At 40.7% G+C, this 21,757-nt stretch overlaps 1 protein-coding gene across 2 annotated transcripts in view; it reads left to right on the top strand.

Annotated features, from left to right (window-relative positions):
• LOC136573611 (bifunctional heparan sulfate N-deacetylase/N-sulfotransferase 4-like) overlaps positions 1-21,757 on the top strand; it is a 387,126-nt gene that overhangs the window by 277,869 nt on the left and 87,500 nt on the right. The gene's annotated exons all lie outside the window — the stretch shown is intronic.

Genomic DNA, 21,757 nt, shown 5'->3' with positions numbered 1-21,757 from the left:
ATTTTTCATTTATGCAGTCAAGGGTAAAACTAAAAACATTGTTTATCCAAAAGCAGTATATTATACACCCGCATGCCTTGCTCAATTGAACCCCCTCTTTTTGGGTTTGCATGTTTGTAACATCATCATGAAAACATTCAGAAATTAGGTCGGGCAAAGTCGGCTGCTGTCTACGATATACCACTAAAACAAACTTCGCCGACAGTGTCCGCTGGTGGCACTTATGTAGCATTTGCGTGCGTTTTTGCGTGCGTAAAATATACACGCGCAATGTGCAGAGAATACAACCCATTGATGTCAATGGGTTCATTCTCATGAAAGTGTATTCCTCGTGCAAAAAAATAGGACCTGCTCTATCTTTTTGAGTATTGTGCAGCAAAGGTCCCCATAGACCTCTATACGAGGTGCGCAAATGCGCAAAAGGCTGCAAAACTCCATGAAAAACAGAACACAACTGGACCTTATTAGGCTAAATATCCTTTTATTTAGAATGGGGGTGTTTTGTGTCCTTGCGGGTAAACAGGCCCTGCAGGCGTAAAAAGTAGTTCTGTGCGCTGATAGGTGTGCAAATCAACCCGCGTTCACTGCGCAAATATGTTGCACTGAAGCAAGTGTATTTGCCCATACAGTTTTCTGAATAATCCCTTACACTGTTTAGTAACAAAAAAAGGAAAACAAGTGAAAAATGGAATATAACCTTGGATTATAATCTGTAGTGTGCGGCCAATTACGCAATTCAAGTTCAGTGTTCTGTTGTGTTAATCCAACTGTTTTTAGTTCTAAGGGCTCCTTCACACGGGTGATATTGCTTGCACAAACTGCATCCATTAAAACCCATGGATTTCAATGGGTTCCCTCACATGGAGTGTTTTTGTGTGTGAAATTCGGCTGCGCTAACAAATACTCTACATGCTCTATTTTTGTGAGCATTTGGGCACCCGAAGCCCCACAAGAGTCTATGGGGTGCGTAAATGCGTACTTGTCTTGAATGAAATTGCACACTGAACTGTGCGATTTTGCAGTTTTAATCAAAAGCACTGAGGACTAAATAGGCTGCCCCACCTACTAAGTAGGCTGCCCGCCTGTGCAAACATGGCGTGCTTGTGTCACACATTGATGTGAACAGGCCCGGCAGTACAGTAAAGGAGCGTGGTTACGCTCACGAGTAGAGATGAGCAAGCACACTCGATAAGGTCAGTTACTCAAGCGAGCCTCACTCATCTCGAGTAACTGCCTTCTACTCCGAGCTTGCACGGGGAAGGGGGGGGGGGGCTTGCTCGCTTATCTCTATGAGGGGACATGATAGCACTCCATTCAGAGCGCAGTCACATCACGCTCTTGTGAAGAAGCCCTCAAGGTCAAAATGTTGGCTTCAGATTCCTGTGGGAAAACTCAATGATGACTCCTCTTGTCTGTGTGATATGAATGGCTCTTAAAGGGGTTCTGTCAGAAAAATAAAAAAATGTATACTCACCTGTGCCTTATGGGGCTGTTCACTGAGAAGCTGCTGCTCTTCTCCTGTCCCTTCGTCAGCCCTCTGAATGCAAGGCAGAAGTTGTCAAAGTTCCAGTTTCTGCCCCTGCCTCGACCACTGCCAGACAGCAAGTCCTGCCACCCGGGTCAGTGGTCGACGCATCACAAGTAACGCATCCCCCACTGATTGGCCTGGCTGCATCTAACCTCCAACGTCCTCAAAGAGTCAACGGCGAGTGCGCATGCATTCCCCTTACTGGCGCACTTGCGCACTCGCTGTCTACTCTCTGAGGACATCGGAGATTAGACATGGTCAGGTCGACGAGAGCGCACAGTAGCGCACAGGAGCTGACCCCTCATGTGCCAGGTAAGCAAGTGAGGGAAGAAGTACAACAGGATTAGGTTGCTTCGTTTTTTAAACTCTTTTCTTTTCACAGGTTAGACTCTACAGGGATGCAGAGCAGGATGCAGGGGAGTATATATTTTTTTATTTTACTGACAGAACCCCTTTAATTCTCTGGCTACATGAGATATCTGCTTTTCCAAGTCTTTTATGCAAGGGTGTATGAGTTTTATGGCAATGAATGACACATTATACAAATTCCAAATGCTCTATATCAGTGTTTCTCGATTCCAATCTTCAGGGACCCCACAGTTCATGTTTTCTGGATTTCCTCAGTATCACACAGGTGATGTAATTATTGTTGGTGCCTCAGACATTGCCACAGGTGTTCTTACTATAGGATATCCTGAAAGCATGACCCGTTGGAGAACACAGCTCTATATAATTTGCCACTCCATAGGAATTTAGTTTCTATAGTTTATACTGGTTTTATTATACAAAACCAATTTCTTAAAAACTGCATCAATCTCTAGAACAATCATTTTTCATCTTTTTGTATTTAGTACAAATAAGGCCGCCTACACACAAATGGATTTGCACTGCATAATCCGCAGTCGGCATCCACACTGCGGATCCGGAGGAAATACGTTTGTAACATGCTATGGAAAAATGATACTTCCTGCATATTAGCGTTAACCAATTGCGATTTCCGCTCGCAGAGGACGGCTTCCATTGAAGTCAATGGAAACCGTCAGACCCACGGAAGTGGGTACCTGCGTCATCGCCTAGCAACAGTTGGGAAAAACTAACATCTAAAAAAAAAATCTGTACTGCCCATGTCCTACGGTGAGCTGTCTGGACCATCTGATGAAAACGAAAGAAGACAGTTACGCGTGCCCGCCGTCCGTGGTCAAAGCTGGTTTCCGCTGTGGGCTCCTGCGGAATCCGACTCGGTCATGTGCAGGCAGTCTTATAAGATCTCTGTTTTCAAGAAACTTCAAAATTTACATTAGATTAAATTTTCAATATTGACCCTTCATATTTTCGCATTGAAAATGGGATCTATCAGACTCAGCAGACCGTGCCCTTCGACAAGAGGTAGTAGTGATGCTGCCATCTAAAGCACTAACATTTCTGATTATGTCTCCTCTAAAACACAGGAGACTTAATTACTTATGGGTTTTCAGCACATGATAACTTTTGGAACTTGGTCAGGAATCTCAATGAAATTTGTTTCCATTAAGTAGGACTTATGTAAAAAAATGACATGAATTAAATACCAAGTTTTATATGTTGTATAATCATTGGAAATTACATAGAAAATATAAAATGTTTTTGGCAGTTTCTTTTGATACTCTAAGAACTTGTATTCAGAATGAGCCAGGAACAATTATAGTGTCCATATCGTTCGGGAAACCTGCAAGAAAAGTTGACAGACCACAGCAGGGACTTGAAACATTCTGTATAGGTACTTTATGTAAAATTGTTTAACCCACTCGCTGCCACCCACAGTATTTTAACACTTTGCACCACAAATAGTGTTCGTTTTAAAGCTGCAAATGTTTTAATAAACTCATTGGTATAATAAAAGTTTATACAGCTGCACAGGACTAATGGGAATGCTACTATTGCATACAGGGGGATTTGAAGAAAAGGAGAAACATATGACTGTTTTAGGGCTTAAACAGATAAGCATATGCAGAAATATGCTTTTTTATCATTTACATTTTTGAGCAAAACGTAATTGTGTTAAGTGTTGCCCAACCTATACACAGTATCACAGCGAAATACCACACTATGAAGATTTTGTTGCAGCATTATGCAATTTACAAGCTATGTCTAGACAAACAAGTTATTCAAATTGATGCTGTTTAGGTCTTGTTCACATGGGCAACACAGCATCGCCACGAGAAAATTGCAGCGATATCGCACCGCTGGTCCATGCGATATCACTGTAGCACCACATGCGAGGATTTTCGGGGGAAGCGGGGGCTTGAAATATAAGCCCTACCCCGAAAATAAGCCATGGCTGCAGAAAAAGAGAAAAACAGTATACATTATCTTAGAAGCGCTGTCCTGCTCCACTGCATCTTCTTCCCCTGTCCCGGCACTACTGTTTTCCATCTTTTCTGGCCAGGGAGTGTAAAATCCCCACCTCCTGGAAACGCTGGCTGCGATTTGTTAATGCTTAGCCAATGACAGCCAGCGTTCAGTGAATGGCTGTGATTGGTTCATTGAGCGCTGGCTGTGATTGGCTAAGCGGCAGCCAATCAGAGGCAGCACTTCCAGGAGGCAGGTATTTTTCAATCCCCGGCCAAAAGAGATGAAGAAGGATAGTACTGGGGACTGGGAGAAGATGCGGCAGAGCTGAAGAGTGCCTCTAAGGTGATGCATGTGTTTTTCTTATTTTTTCCTGCAGCTAGGGTTTAGATTATGGCTTTCACAGTAGGATTTCCGACTGTCAAAATTGCATTGCACAACACGAAAATCGTGTGATGCAATGCAACAGAGAGGAAGACTCTATAGGGAAACATGGAATACAAAACCTCATGAGTCACGCGCATATCGCGTGAACTGCAAGGTTTTTGTGTCAGGATATTGCACACTCCAAACCATCGCACGTGTGAATTAACCCATTGGAAAGCATGGGCTGAACGAACACACGATTTGTCGCATTGTCGCAACACGACAAACTTGCGCGACTTTGTTACCCATGTGAAAGAGGCCTAAAGGCCAATCACATTATCAAAGAGAGCGATAAAAGGCAAAAAACAGTTTGCGTCATTGTTTTTGTGTCTGTATAAAGACTAAGGAGTGAAGATGCCTTCAAGAGCTATTTTATCAAACAAATGAGTTCACTAAAGGTTTTAATATAAAACTATATAGAGCTAGTTGGTCTTTGTGTTGTATCACAACAGAAACTCAATGGGATGCCACAACCATGGGACAAGTTTGGAGACGGCGGTTAGCACAATAAAATATGCATTATCTTAGTGAGCCTGGAGCACTGAGATGAATGTCATGGTGCACTGATGAACTCATTTGATATCATGGAGTAGCGGCTGCACAACCCACAGCTGACAACATTCAGTTGTACGAACAGATTTGGAACAGATTTGTTCCATTATTGAAAATTGTCTGAGGTGGTCAAATTGTTGCAAAGACTGCCCCTAACACCAAACTATTGTTAAACGCTTGCAGGAGTGTCACTCCAACGTTACCTGGCATGACCAATAGCGCAGTGTGGTGCTCATTGATGAATGGAGATTCTGTCTCAGCAATGATGATTACTGAGTATGGGTTGGGAGGTGACATGGCAGTCGGGCTGATCCTTCCACCATTTTAGAGCACCACACATCTATCACTGTATGTAAGAGGTTTTAAAAGGGGTTGTCTCATGAAAAATATTGTTTAAACTTAAAGCGGTTGTCCAGTTAGCAGACAACATTTGCCCTATACCACCAACTGCTTTAAAATAACAAAAAGAGCAGTACGTCCTCTTCCTCTGCCACATGGATCCAGCCCTATAGCCCCACCATCCTTCCAGTGTTTATTGTGGAGATTATGTCACAGGAAGTCACCTGACCACTGCAGCCTCACTACCCTTTCACCTGGCATCAGTGCTTACATCCTGGGCACCATGATGCCAAGAGTTCAAAATGGTGGCGCTGCTGCCTCTAATTGGCTGCAGTGGTCAGATGACTTCCTGTGACATCATTTTCCACAACAAACACTGGGAAGATGACAGGGCTATAGAGCTGGATCCCTGCAGTAGAGGAAGGGTTGTCAGCCATGAGAGAAGATAAAATGTACCCATTTCTCAAAACTTGACAACCCTGGTGTACTTTCTTGGAGATACCTGGCTTAATTTGACTACTTAGTACATTATAGAACCAAGTTCAAATTACCAGATTGCTGGGAATGGAGAACCTCAGTGGCCTCCATTCCCAGCAATCATTTTTAGACAAGTGGATGGGGAATGATTTTCCTAGGACCTTAGAGATGATCTTTTTGTTATTTTAAAATAGTTGGTGGTATAGGGAAATGTTGTCCAGTAATGGGAAATGTTGTCCAATAACTGCCTATTTGTGAATGGAGGCGGGTGGGCTGGAATGATCTTCTGGTCATTCCACCTCCATTCACTGCACAACTGTTGCTTCTATGTGAAAGCACATGAGCGATAATGTGGTTGATTGCTACCTGACTGTGTAAGAGCATCCCCTAAGACCAGGAATGTCCATTATTGGGAGGGAGTGGGTTCCAGCTGTCAGACTACCAGAAACCAAACATTTATGCCACCAAAGGTGTACTGGTGTACAAGGCTGAAATTTTAACTTAATTTCTAAGAACAGTGTTCTACTAGGCCAATATGATATAATGTGAAGTGCCCAGAGCAAGCTACTGTAAAGCTGAAAAGACCTTCGAACTCCATAAATATTTTACAGCATATTGCCCCAATACAGGCATACTAATAACCCCAATGCCGCAAGGCATCGGTGCTAACCACTGAGCCTCCCATACATGTGTTTGGAGATGTCAGTAATGTCTATGGAGGTCTTTGCCAACTCTTAATATGTACATATTTCTCATGTTACAGTAAATTTGGAAATTAAGAACTTGTTTCTTTGACAAAAATTTCAGCTGGTTGTGGATTCTAGTGGAAATTAAAATCAAAATGATGTTGATTGCTGTATAATCGCTGTAATAAATCAAGGCTTTATTAAAGATACTGTAGGATATTTTTTTTAGTTGCAGAAATCAGGCATGAAATGTATTCATAATTACATTTCCAAAGTAATTAACTTACACATACTGAGATTTAATGTGTAGAAACATTGTTTGTAAACTCATGGCCTAGCAAGTTTTATTACTCAGTACTCCAACATTAATCTTATCTCGTGTTACTCTTGTAAACCCTGTTGTAGTAAAGGAAAAACATGTTCTTTGATGTAATTATCAGCGCTCTTTATACCACTCAGCTGACATATTTACAGACATATTTACATGATTTTGCAAGGATGAAAGGTAGAAAATTTCCATCTAGTCATATTAATATACTGTAACAAGCTGTGTTGTCAATTTGTTAAGCAGTATAAAAATACAAAGGAAGAGGGCAGTTTTTGTGTTCCAAATATGAATATTAAGAAATTACAGGTTGCAGAAATTAACTTAGTTATGAGTTTAGGTAGGCATAAAAATGCAAAAAATAATGGGCTCATGTAGACAGTCAGTCGTTCATCTATGAATGACTGCCTGCTTACTGTGAATGGAGGCGGGCGGCCCGGAAGTGATCACTAGCCCTCTCCATTTCCGTTCACTAAACGTTTATCGCATCCATGTAAAAGCACAGGATAATTGTTGGGATAACTTTTGGGGAATTAAGCACTTAACAATCATCCCGCATAAAAGGACCTTTAGATTACCATATTTTCTTGTTCCTGGCTTAAAGGGGTATTCTAGCAATTCAAAGTGAAAGCTATATGCTTCACAAGGCCAAACATGTAATTTTGAAGTATAATGTTATAACTTATTTCGCAGAGCTGCAGAGATATGGCTTTACCTGTGGTTTTCCTCCTACTTAGTTCTCTATTGATATCCAGTGGTTACGACCTGTATGCTCAGCGATTTTACCGGTCAAGCATGCTCAGTGCCTTCAAATTCTGTAATGTCAATACAGTATGTCATGAATGCGCACTTGTCAGTAACTGGCAATGGGGCATTGTGGGAGATGTAGTTTTTGCACTCCCCAGCAGTCATTTAAATGACAATGTGGAAATCTGAAGTTTGCTGGAAAGCAGCGGTGGTGCAGGTTGGCCAAAAAGGTTCTGGAGTTCAGTATGATTATTTAGATGGATGTTTAGACTAATGGCAATAAATGGGAAATCTTGAACATTTTGCCCAGTTTTCCCAATACCCCCCTTAACTCCTGGAAGAATGTTTCAATATACTGATGTTGCATGGCTCAAGAGGACACTTAGCTTTTAAAAGTTTTGTTTTAGGAAACACCAATTAGGCTACACTCAGCTTATAGATAGGAGTCCCTCATCCATCAGTTAGCTGGAATAAAGAGCAGCCAATAGGGGTGTCTCTGTCACTGGAAGACCGAGCATGGCTGTGTTCTACTTGTTCATCATGTAATTTTCCCTGTCATGTTGTTGTTAGGAGAATTAAACATTTCCTGATTTGGCCCATAAATGATAGCTGAAGACACTAATAGTGGAAACCCCAGCAATCAGCTTATTTTCAGAGTTGCCTTTTAACAAAAATAATTTAACCAAATGGATTCTCAGATCTGGAATCCAATAAGTGAGGGAACAACAAAGTTTACCATCATAGTCAAATTTAATATTAAAATATGTCACAGCATCAACAATAGAGCCGAATTGCAATGAAAAAACACGTTGTAACATGAAATAGCAGAACCAAGGTTGCAACATATTCATATTCAGGACACCAGGCATCGGCTTTCTGGGTTAGGAACACAAAATATAATGTTCAGACCCAGCTACAGGCCTCAAAATACAGGATATGATTTAGGGTACAAGCTACTAATGCAAATTCAGAATTATAGATACACCGATATAGAAGGGGGTTCTTTATAGTGAGACTATGAAACTCTCTGCTTGAGGGCATGGTGATGGCAAATTCGATAAAAGAGTTCAAGAAGGGCATGGATGCCTTTTTTTTGAGTGATACAATATTATATGCTATAATTATTAATAACTTCAAAAGGGATGTTAAACCAGAGATTATTCCAATTGCCAGATTGGAGTTAGGAAGGATTTTTTTCCCTAAATCAGAAAAATTGGGTTCTACCTCATTGGGTTTTTCTTTGCCTTCCTCTGGATCAACATTGGGGAGTAATAGGCTGAACTGGTTAGACATATGTCTTTTTTAGCCTTACATGCTGTATATGTTACAAATTAAGGTACAGGATTCAATGTTCTGAATCCCAGCTAAAATAAGTCCAGGCTCTGGATACATATTCAAAGCAAAGTCCCAGGTCCATGAGTGCTCTGGAAACTTGGCTAACAAACAACCCAAAGGCAAAATAAACTACAATTAGGATGTATTCACATATGGTCATTTGGTGCAGGTTTTGACACCTATTGATCGGCCCACATACCTCAGATGGGCCAGTTTCTATCCCAAACACATCAAAACATAGTATGTTAGGCTGAAGGGAGACAATGTCCATCTGGTTCAGCCTGTCCCCCCCCACCCCCCACCCCCTTGGTGATCCAGAGTAAGGAAGAAATCACCCAATGAGGCATAAGTCAATTAGCCCATTTGGGGGAAAAAAATTTCTTCTCGACTCCATAATAGCGTCAGAATAATTCCTGAATCAACGTTTGAAAGTTCCTACCTGACTCGAAGACCTGCATCAACAACCCCACGGGTTATTTAATGTCTATATCCTGTAATATCATAGAGCTGTAGAAAGACATCTAGTCCCTTCTAAAATTCCTCTATCGATTTTGCCATCACCAAGTTTTCAGGCAGAGAGTTCCACAGTATCACTGCTCTTACAGTAGAGAAGCCCCTTCTATGTTGATAATGAAACCTTGGTTCCTGTAAATGTAGAGGATGCCCTCTTGTTACCATTGCAGTCCTGGGTATAAACAGATCATGCGATAGATCCTTGTATTGTCCCCTAATGTATTTATACATAGTGATTTGGTCGACCCTTAACCGTCTTTTTTCCAGGGTGAATAATTTCAATTTTGATAGCCTCTCTGGGTATTCCAGTCCTCCCAATCCATTTATTAAAGGGGTTGTCCCGCGGCAGCAAGTGAGTCTATACACTTCTGTATGGCCATATTAATGCACTTTGTAATGTACATTGTGCATTAATTATGAGCCATACAGAAGTTATCAAAAGTTTTATACTTACCTGCTCCGTTGCTGGCGTCCTCGTCTCCATGGTGCCGACTAATTTTCGGCCTCCGATGGCCAAATTAGCCGCGCTTGCGCAGTCCGGGTCTTCTGCTGTATTCAATGGAGCCGCTCGTGCAGAATGCCGGCTCCGTGTAGCTCCGCCCCGTCACGTGCCGATTCCAGCCAATCAGGAGGCTGGAATCGGCAATGGACCGCACAGAAGAGCTGCGGTCCACGGAGGGAGCAGACCCCGGCGGCCATCTTCAGCAGGTGAGTATGAAGACGCCGGACCGCCGGGATTCAGGTAAGCACTCTCCGGTTTGTTTTTTTAACCCCTGCATCGGGGTTGTCTCGCGCCGAACGGGGGGGGGGGGGGGGTGTTAAAAAAAAAAACCCGTTTCGGCGCGGGACAACCCCTTTAATTTAGTTGCCCTTCTTTGAACCCCCTCAAACACTGCAACATCTTTCCTGAGCATCGTTGTGCAGAACTGTACGTGGTACTCCATGTGATGCCTGACAAGTGCCTTATGTAGTGGAAGAATAATTTTCTCATCCCTCACCCCTATACCTCTTTTAATGCACCCCAAGACTGTATTTGCTTTTGCTGCAGCTGACTGGCATTGATTGCTCCAGATAAGTCTACAGTCAACTAGTACCCCCAGGTCTTTTTCCATATCACTTTTCCCTAGCATTACCCCATTTAGTGTGCATTGGTAACAACCAGTTCTCCTGCCCATGTGCATAACCTTATATTTATCAATATTGAGCTTGCATTTGTTTTTTCAATAAGGCATTCATTTCTTGTAGAAAAAAAAATTACTACATGCTGTACTAGGGTGGTATTTACCCTTAAAAACATGGTTGTTAGGATAGAATATGGTACCCCATGGCTTCAAAAAATGGCAACACCATAATGGTAAAGCTATAGCTGTTATTCGTTAGAAACCAGCTGACTTAACCGTCTACAGGGCGCCCACTGAAATGAGCAGACGTCCACTGTTTTTGTGGCTATTCTGTGGTCCTCCAGAGTTCTCAGTTCTACAATAGCCCCAGTATTAGCTCAATGTGCCCTCTAGGGGCTGTCTAAATCTAAAACCTCCATAGGAATAACCCAAGTAGAAACTTTACAGTGAAATCTCATTTTTGTATTGTTGCATTCTGTTTTTCATTGGCTCAAATAAACATGAGGTATTTGTACATAAGTATAATGTGCAGAACATTTCTCTTAATCCCAACAGGACAAATAAATCACATTTTGACTTTCAGAGAATACACAGTCTGTTCCATCAATGACACCATGATATAGTGTATAAAGGGAAATTGGATGCATTCAGATACAAAATATTGTGCACATTTTTAGTTTAGATGCGATTATCGCTGTCATTATTATTGAGGAGTGTACTGATGTTATCTCCAATAAAAGCGTGGAAAGAAATCAACCCTGCCAGAGTGTAACCTAGTTTAAATTACACAGATGGTGCAGACAGATGCTTTATAGCTGTTGATCTGTTTCCCTGGACTGAATCAAATATTTGTGATCAATTTTCCCTCTTCTACTTTTCCCCCTGGGTTTTACATGTTTGGCAATGCAATAATGTTTAAAACCCTCATGTACACATGCATTTGGTGAAATGTGTCTTGCTGGACAATTAAAACAAAATACAAGTTGCCCAATTTTGTCACCCTTGCAGACATATGCTTCTCAAAAGTATTTGTCTAAATCATTATTTATATCGAAATAACAAAAGATTCGGAACATCGGTTGTACATAACCGTGAGTATACTTTAATGCATAAATTAGAGGAATTAAATGTATTGTAGGAGAATAGGAAGAAAATAGTGCAGTTCATAGCTTATGCCTGGTATCACAGCTCAGTGCCATGTCTCATACAGCTCATTAAGCTTTTTGATTTTATTTTATTAATTTATGGAATTATTTTCTGATATACATATATTATAATTATTTTAACATACCTTACTTCTTTAACCCTTTCCAATCCAACATCCCTGCCACCCGAACACTTCCCAGCTCTTATTTATTTTGGCTGAGAAAGAGCATTGTGGATTCTTAGGAATTACTTAACAGAGACAAAAAAAGGAAAAAAATAACTGTTATTTTATTAGCAATTTCTGAAAATTAAACATGAGCTATGAGTGTTTTATATCAGAAAGATAATTTGTAAAAATCCTGTAAATATATGTATATTGATATTACATACATTTATATACTAAGACTCTATTCATTTCTAATTTCTCTAATTCTATCTATCTATGTATCTATCTAATATCTATCTATGTATCTATCTCATATCTATCTATCTCCTATCTATCTATCTCTTTCATATCTATCTATCTATCTATCTATCTATCTCATATCTATCTCATATCTATCTATCTATCTATCTATCTCATATCTATCTATCTATCTATCTATCTATCTATTTCATATCTATCTCCTATCTATCTATCTATCTATCTATCTATCTATCTATCTATCTATCTCCTTATCTATCATTCATATCTATCTATCATTCATATCTATCTATCTATCTATCTATCTATCTATCTATCTATCTATCTATCTCCTATCTATCTATCTCCTATCTATCTATCTATCTATTTCATATCTATCTATCTATTTCATATCTATCTCCTATCTATCTATCTATCTATCTATCTATCTATCTATCTATCTATCTATCTATCTATCTCATAGCTATCTTTTTCATATCTATCTGTCTCATATCTATATATCTTATATCTATCTATCAATCTATCTATTTCATATCTATCTATCTATCTATCTATCTCATAGCTATCTATCTCCAATCTATCTATCTATTTCATATCTATCTATCTATCTATCTATCTATCTATCTATCTATCTATCTATCTATCTATCTCATAGCTATCTATCTATCTCTCTAGCTATCTCATATCTATTTATTTCATATCTATCTATCTCCTATCTATTTATCTATCAATCTATCTCATATCTATCTATCTCACTGGCGTAACTATAGAAGATGCAGGGGATGCAGTTGCTCCTGGGCCCAAGAGCCTTAGGGGGCCCATAAGGTCTCTCTTCTCCATATAGGGAGCCCAGTACTATGAATAAGGCATTATAGTTGGGGACCCTGTTACAAATTTTGCATTGGGGCCCAGAAGCTTCAAATTATGCCCCTGGTCTATCGGTCTATCTTTTTCTGGAATTTGGAAAGTCCTAAAGAGATAAAAAATACCATACCTAAAGAAAGTTGTTTCCTTTTTTAAAATTATTTTCAACCTCTGGCTGCAGCATTTCTGAACACAAAAAAACCCTAAAAGGCCATGGAAGATGTGTTAAAACACAGTATAGTAGAACCGTAGAACCTCAACTAACGTCATTAATCCGTCTGGAAGCAATGGACTTTAATAAAAATCAATGTTAGTTGGGGACATTATTTCCATAGGAATTAATGTAAATCCAATTAATTGGTTCTAGATGTTTCAAAAAACAGACCAAACCCCATTTAATAGAGAATAACTCTGGTCTTTAGTACCAAAAACAATAACAAAACTGAATGAAAATAAAAAACAACTGTAAAGAATAAATCAACATTGCAGGGACATCATTATAGCAGTACGCATCACTGTGTTATCTGTGGTTTGACATAGAACTGCAGGGACATCATAATAGCAGTACGCATCACTGTGTTATCTGTGCTTTGACATAGGACTGCAGGGACATCATAATAGCAGTACGCATCACTGTGTTATCTGTGCTTTGACATAGGACTGCAGGGACATCATTATAGCAGTACGTATCACTGTGTTATCTGTGGTTTCACATAGGACTGCAGGGACATCATTATAGCAGTATGTATCACTGTGTTATCTGTGCTTTGACATAGGACTGCAGGGACATCATTATAGCAGTACGTATCACTGTGTTATCTGTGCTTTGACATAGGACTGCAGTATTTATTTGCAAACTTTTCTTTACTGTACTGTACTTATCTGTACAGTACTTACATTTTGCAGTACAGTGGGTATTCAGGAGGCAGGCAACATTCAGCCGGCACTTTGGAGATTCAGCTGCTGTACTGTGTCAGGGGGCAGGCAGACACAGCAACGTTCAGCCGGCAATGTGCACTGTGGAGTGGGGAGGGGGAGGAGTAGGCGCGCTGATGCAGGAGAAGCAGGACGTGACTGGCATCAGCTGCATGCCGACTCATTGAGCAGCGCCCTGGGTCATGGAGCGGTCGGCGGCCTTGTCTGAGGAATGCAACATTATTTGAGGGACCGCCGCTGCCCTGACACGTCGACTTAAGTTGAAAATAGTGTTACTTAAGAGCAATGCTACTCAAGGGTTTACTGTATATTAATCCAGCCTAAAAGCTTTCATACCTCAAATTTTTAACAATGCGCTAAGCAGAATATAGCGCCCATTAGTGACTCTTGTCCATTAGTTATCCTCACACAGTAATAGTAACCCTTAGTAATACCCTTAGTAATAATGCCTCTGCATGCCCCATTCAGTAATAATGCTCCCATAAGCCCCGACTCAATACCTCCACATGCCACACCTCAATAATAATTCCTCGGCTCAATAATGTCTCCATTTATGCAGTTAAATTTTTAAAAAACTGTTTTTACTGAGCTCTTCTCCTCCCCTGTCACATCAGTCTACTCCACTCTGGTTCTCCACTTACTTCCTGGTATTACGAACATGTTTTCACTATGATTAATATGTGGCCTAACTGTTGGTATAAATGAGGAACTGAGCAGGAGACTGGCATGGCAGGGCTAGAAAATGGGGTAAGTATAGGCTGTTCTTAATTTACTCCATTCCTTGCAGGGCATAAGTCTCATCTCCCAAGATGGTGGGATAGCCCCTGAAATCTGGGATTGGCCCACTGAATTTGGGATTGTTTGTAGACCTGGTTTAATAACACTGGAGCAAATCAACACAAAAACTGAAGGCCTTTTACGTGACAGATGATCATGAAGCAATCATTGCCCCGTGTGAAGGTGTCGGTAATCAGTTGACAAATGAAACAACACCCGATTTGTTGGGTAATAATCACATCTTTCATGCAACATCAAAAATCATAGTTGACAGCAATACATCTAGCCGTGTAAATAGTTTGACAGCTTACACTGAGAGAGCAGCAGGGAAGGTAAGTATAAAACTTACCTCTCTGGAAACAACATGTCAGCTACTTTGAATCCATAAACTTAGCTTATAAGACTCAAAGTAGCTGATGGATTCCCTTTTAAAGGAGCATCAATATCATCAATTGGGGTTCTTCTTCTTCTTCCATAAACTATGCTATGTACTTACTCATTCATAAATATTTATCTGCTTCTGAGCTGGGTGACTAATTTTCACTCTGCTTTCTGAAAGCTAGTCTGCCTAGTTATGCAGATATACCTACCCCTACTGCTGCATAACTTAGCAGATTTGTTGATGACGGATGGGCCGAATAGGAATTTTTAATAACTTAAGGATTTATTTTTACTGATGAAATGTTCTCCAATTTCTGTTTCCTCGAGAAATCTAGTTACATGGCTTGTGATTTATGCGCCGCAAAAATTGTTTGATTTCCAGTGTGAGAGATGTGACAGTCATGTCTTGTGTATAATAAATAATAAGAATAGATTATTTGGATTTATGAGTCAGGGAGTCAGAGAATTGCTAGTAATAATTATGTCATCTTATAAAGTCTAAAGTCTTAGCTGACACAAATCACAGAAAACAATAGGTATTTGTTGGCCAATATACCTGTGATATGGGAAATTTCGCCAACAGAAGTTGTCCATCTCTTAGCCCCTTAGGCAGGCAATAGACGTTAGACAGCTGTCAGCAAAATGTTTCCATGTCCCAACTCCCCCAGACAGAAGTAAAATAAAATAAATAAATCCTCCTATTTGTATAGCTCCAACTTATTCTGCACCACTTTCAGGTAACTTATTTATTACCCCCCAGCAAGCTGGGTACTCATTTTACCAAATTCGGAAGAATGGAAGGCTGAGTCAACCATGAGCCAGCTACCTGAGCCAAGTCGGGATTGAGCTCACAACCTTCAGGTCCTGAGTAAGAGCTTAGGACTGCATTCAAATACTGTATTTGCTATTGGGCTTAGCTTCTTCTACTTATAGAACTGGTTGTCTTTATTGGCTGGTAGCAGGTGTTGCTAGTTTGAGCTGCCTGCCAATCACAGGAGAGCATCAGGGCAGCGATGATGGGGTAATAAAGCAACTTGTGATTGGTGAGGGTTAAAGAGGGCAGGCTATATTTTTAAATATAAAGGGCTCTGAGGCAGGGCTAAGCTATTCTGCTTTTTTACAAGCTGCGTGAATGAAGTAGTAACTGGGCCTCAGAATCTCAGGTGAGCTAAAAATGGCAGCCTTGTTAGCATTTGATTCTGTCACATCTCCCAGCCCCATACACAGAAACCACTAGCCTCATTGCATTCCTGCTGCACTCCTTTACTTGGTACCTTACAATTTTTTTATTCCATTTCCCTAAGCCATGCTGTTTTTGCAGCTGTCTCCGTGTCCCTGACATCATCTCACTGCCCCTGTTGTAGCCGATCCCTGCAAGTTGCCTCCCCATTCACCCAATGCCTCACCACCCCTGATGTACCCCACCTTCCCTTCCTAGGCTTGCCCCACCCATTGAATGCTTCATCAACCCTGATGTATCCCATTCACCGACTAGGTGCCTCTTCACCCACTGAACACATCACTGCCCCTCTCAGTTGCCTTGTTACCTATGTTCCTTTCCCAGACATCAAATACATTGCTACCCATGTATTTATCTTACGCTTGGTCCTGGTGCTGTATGTCACAAGCTTAGTTCTAGGGCTGTAGTTATGTCAGTATCTTGGTTTTAATGTAGTATTGCAATTGGTTTGATATTATCTTAGGGTAAATTTTCTATGGTGCATTATATTGTGGGCACCTTGTGTGCATATTTTGGTTAGTCAAGTAAAAAATATGAACCTCACCCCTGCTAATAAGGCACATGGATATGGGTTAGCTTCATCAAACTTGACTTCTAATGTAACATGAACTGTAGTAGATATACATACAGATATATTGAAGAACTACAGATGATACAACATAATATCATAAAACTCACTTAGCTCTGGCATATTTGAAAATCTCAGTACTTGTAGACACTGTCCAAATAGTGCGACTTGGTGCAATATTTTTTTCTCATCCAAAAGCACAGTCGGATCTAAAACAGAATGTATGTGTGTAGCCGTATCTAGGGTCCCTTTAAGGGCCATTTATTTTTTTGCTGAGATTATGACCAGATTCCTTTATAGGTTAAAAGTTGTACTTTAGTTCTCATATAAATGGCAGCACTTTGTGCACTGAGCTGTGCACTTATGTACAGAACTCAGTGAGGATCCATAATAGTAGGTACAAAACACCATATTCTCTACAAGAAGCACTGCTTCTAGATGAAATACCTTGTGCAACTGAGCATACCATGATTTTCTTTCCTCATGGAATCCACGAGAAATAACCTCAAGATGTAAAGTAAAACTGTACTAAACTGCAGTGTGTAGAACTGGCCTAATATTTGAGGTCAGGAACAGACATTACTTTTGGGATTTGTGATGAAGGAGAGAAATCTGGATAGTGCACCCCAGGAAAATGGAAGGGGAGACTAGCAATGGATTGGTGCACTGGTGTACTAGATTTAAGAGAGGCAGTAGGTCATAGTATAAAACATGATGTTGGCCTTATATGCTACTCAACCGATGGTTAGGTTAGTATTAGGTAACATGATGCAGAGGAGGAGAAAGGTAAGAATTCTTGCACAATCTGTTGTCGAATATCAACCCAGAAGAAGAGTAGATACACTGGTGTGAATTAAACTGAAGATGTTTTACTTAAAACCAATGGGTAACACATTTCAAGGTTTGCAGACCTCTTCATCAGACAGCTGGAAAAAAATATAATAGTAGTGAGGAGCCTTTGGCCATTAGGAATTCCATGGCTGGGCCCTCATGGTTTCTTTTGCCCTACATCTATGGGCCAGGATGTTGAACATACTATTTTGAACAATTTTTATTTTGTAGTAGGGAAGGCAGAAAATACAAAACAAATATGTTGCATCGAGAGGTGTATGATGGGTATTCGCCCCTCCTATAATGCTCAACATGTTCCTGATCTTCCATACAGGTTTTGGATAAGTTTTCATTCAAGAGCTTATATTTATTTTGAACTTATAGCTTTAAGATATGAAACTGTTTATTAAAGGGGTTGTCCCGAGGCAGCAAGTGGGTCTATACACTTCTGCATGGCCATAATAATGCACTTTGTAATGTACATTGTGCATTAATTATGAGCCATACAGAAGTTATAAAAAGTTTTATACTTACCTGCTCCGTTGCTGGCGTCCTCGTCTCCATGGTGCCGACTAATTTTCGCCCTCCGATGGCCAAATTAGCCGCGCTTGCGCAGTCCGGGTCTTCTTCTTTTCTGAATGGGGCTCCGTGTAGCTCCGTGTAGCTCCGCCCCATCACGTGCCGATTCCAGCCAATCAGGAGGCTGGAATCGGCAATGGACCGCACAGAAGCCCTGCGGTCCATGAAGACAGAGGATCCCGGCGGCCATCTTCAGCAGGTGAGTATGAAGACGCCGGACCGCCGGGATTCAGGTAAGCGCTGTGCGGGTGGTTTTTTTAACCCCTGCATCGGGGTTGTCTCGCGCCGAACGGGGAGGGGGGGGGGTTGAAAAAAAAAAAAAACCCGTTTCGGCGCGGGACAACCCCTTTAACATTACAACAGAAACATAACATTAACATTAAATTACTCTCATTTTGATTAATTCGGATAGTGTGTGGGCCAGATATTCCACATCTTCTGATATTTGTACAGGGTGTTGGATCTCATTGCCATCAATTTCTCCATAGTGGTATGGGCGTGAAGTACACTATGGAGGTCACTCCCTTTGGTTGATGATTGGGCCTTCCAATTCCTAGCAATTAAGATGTTGAACATACGATCATATGTTCACCCAGTTGTCTTCATAAAGAGGTTTGCAAACCTTGAAATGCATTATCCCCTTGTTTCAAATTAAGCATATTTGGTTTAACTCCCATCAGTGTCTTTACTCCTCTTCTAAGTTAATATTCACGAACAGGATGCACCAGCGTCCTAGCCTTAAGTCTCCTAGTCATCACATTGCTTCCACGATGACCAATACATACATGGCTTGAAACTATAGTTAGAAAGAACTTCTAGATACTTTATAATCTTCATTTGAGGATAACACTACCGGATAGACTTTTGCTGTTACTAGCCGGCATTGTTTATTTAAACAACTGTATTGTGTGACCTATAATTGTCTGCAGTCCACGGTGATCAGTCATCTGGAATAGAATCTTCACTGATGATTAATAAGAGGACATTAATAAGAGGACAGCATAAAGATATTTCAGGTATATCTGCTTTTGTCATTCAATAAATTACACAAGTTTTGCATAAAATGAAAAATGTCTACAGGGAAGAAAAATGAATAAACTCAGTCATTCTTCCGTGCCAGAGATAAATAGTCCCTGACTAGCAGAACAGGAATTCAAGTACAAATTGCACAAAACAGAGCATGTGTTGCCATTTAATAACCAGGTGCATGACAAAGAGTTCTTTCCCAGCAAATATAATGTAATTATCTAATTATGTGGCCCAGCACAGTTGTCATCCAGGTATCATGATGCTGATTACTGTAAACTGTAGTCCATTACATCCACTGTGAAAAGTTTTACCGATAATTTGCTTGTTCTTTAATGATATGATGATAAAATTAGTCCCCATGTAATAGAACATATCTGATACTGAAATACAGGAACGTATTAAAGACAGTGGAGCAGATTTGCACCAGGAAACTGTATTACAAGTTTTGCACCACTTTAATGTTGTGTTTACAGATACTTTCACTTTTTTGCAGCATCCGTATAGGCTTGTGACTTCACGGAAAGTGCTATGGCCTAAATGAGACATTGTGCACAGAAGTTTTGATGCAAAACCTGGCATAAACTAAAGGCCCATTTACACGTAACAATTATCACTCAAAATTCCTTCAAACGACCGAAAATGATAATCGTTACATGTAAATGGGGGCATCATACACTTTGTGTTTGAACGATGATTTTAAGGTGAACTTAAAATTCATTGTTCAGCTACTGAGAGGTAAAGCAAACACATTTATCTCTCAGTAGACCACAGGCTGTTATCTCCACGGGAGCCCCAAGTAAGCAAAAAATAGAGCAGCATATGAGGTGCAAAAAAAAGTAGGAGAAATGCTCACATCCACAGTCATCTTACTTTATTGCAAAAAGATTCCACTGCATCACAGGCAATGTTTCGACTGCTATACACAGTCTTTATCAAAGCCTTTTTTTGCTTTGATCTACATGGAAGACGACAGATAACATTGTAATCTGCCGTGAGCCGCGAGCAGAACAATGCAGTTGTGTGCACAGCTGGGCATGTGAACACACTGGGCTCTACAAACAGCTCCTCGAGGCTCTTTTACGTGCAAATGAAGATGATAAAGTGCTAATGTTCATTAACACTTTATACAAATAGATCACAAAATCTTTTAATCTTTCAGTCATTTGAAAGATTATCTTTGTGTGTAAATGGATCTTAAACCAGGTAATAGCTGGTATAAAATTAGACTAGACAGTCTAAAGTTGTGCTATTTAGTCTAAGATTATGCTGTCTAGTTATTATCTATTGTGATTATCATGGCCGTATAAGGGGAGAAAACAATGCTCATCTGAATTCGCCCTAAATTGATCTAGGCTGCAGATTTCAAATCAGCAGCATGTTAATTTATCCAGTAGATTTTCACCATGGTGAGTGTACACCAAAATCAATGTCAAAATGCATTCCATTTGGTGCCAATTCATTGCAGAATTTCTGCTGAGGAAAGCCCTCAGTGAGTGTGAATATACCCCTAAGGCCTCTTTCACACGAGCATATATCAGCTCGCCATTTTCACGGTCAGCCAATATACGCTGTGATCCGATGCATTGGATTCCGATTCTTGCGATGTAAAAGCGCCCAGCCGGCCAATATAGCGCCGGGCGTTTTTACATCAGGCTCAAAAGATAGTCCTGGAACTATCTTTTGGGCCAGAATATGTTGGTCGCTGCATGGGCTCCTATGGGAGCCAATGACAGCGGCTTGAGGAGGGAGGTGGGAGGGAGTTTAGCAGGATGACTGCTAAACTCCCTCCCTCTTCTCTCCTCTCCTCCGGCTGATTGCAATGTGAGAGGGCGGGATGGGGCGAAGCTAAATTCCCGCCCCCTGACCGCAGAAAGCAATGGGGGCAGGTGGGACGGGGCGGCACTTAGCTCTGCCCCCGTCCCGCCCCCTCCGATTGCTGTCAGCCAGAGCGGAGAAGAGAAGAGGTGAGCTGGCGTAGGGGAGGGAAGGGGCAATGGCACAGTGGCCTCGGTGTATATGTACCGTGGCCCATTACGTCTGAATGGTTGTACAAATGTTAGATTTGCGGGCCCGTTCATGAGGTTTTACACCTCACATCGTAGCATATATCAGCCGGCCATGAAAACGCCGGACAATATACACTCGTGTGAAAGAACCCTAATGGTGTCAATCTCTAAAAAGTGCTATTGGTCGCTCTATATGCAATGGAAAATAATAAAATTCCCCCTATGTTTGGGATCTTTATTACATGGATCCCAAGTATGACGAGTACTCTCTAAACACCAGTACTCTACTGCTATGCAGAACATGTTCAAGCTAAATAACAAATTGCTTCAATTTTAGTAATAATCATTATAATACAATTATTGATACTATGTGTTTTTTCAACTATTACAATTTTAAATTAGTTGGTGCAAAGTTTCTATTAAAACAGTGTATGAAAACTCGCTAGAAGACCATTAATGGAGCAAAAGATGACTGGAGTGTGTAATTATGAAAGAAAGAGTTTGTTCCTTTCCTGACACATTGTACATCATCTATGGAGAAAAACAAAGTTTCTTGGTGGCAGTTTGATGAATAAATCCCTTTGCCCTTAAACTATTGG

The sequence above is a fragment of the Eleutherodactylus coqui genome, chromosome 7, assembly GCF_035609145.1.
Source record: "Eleutherodactylus coqui strain aEleCoq1 chromosome 7, aEleCoq1.hap1, whole genome shotgun sequence".
NCBI lineage: Eukaryota > Metazoa > Chordata > Amphibia > Anura > Eleutherodactylidae > Eleutherodactylus > Eleutherodactylus coqui.
This window is presented reverse-complemented; position numbering and strand designations above follow the sequence as displayed.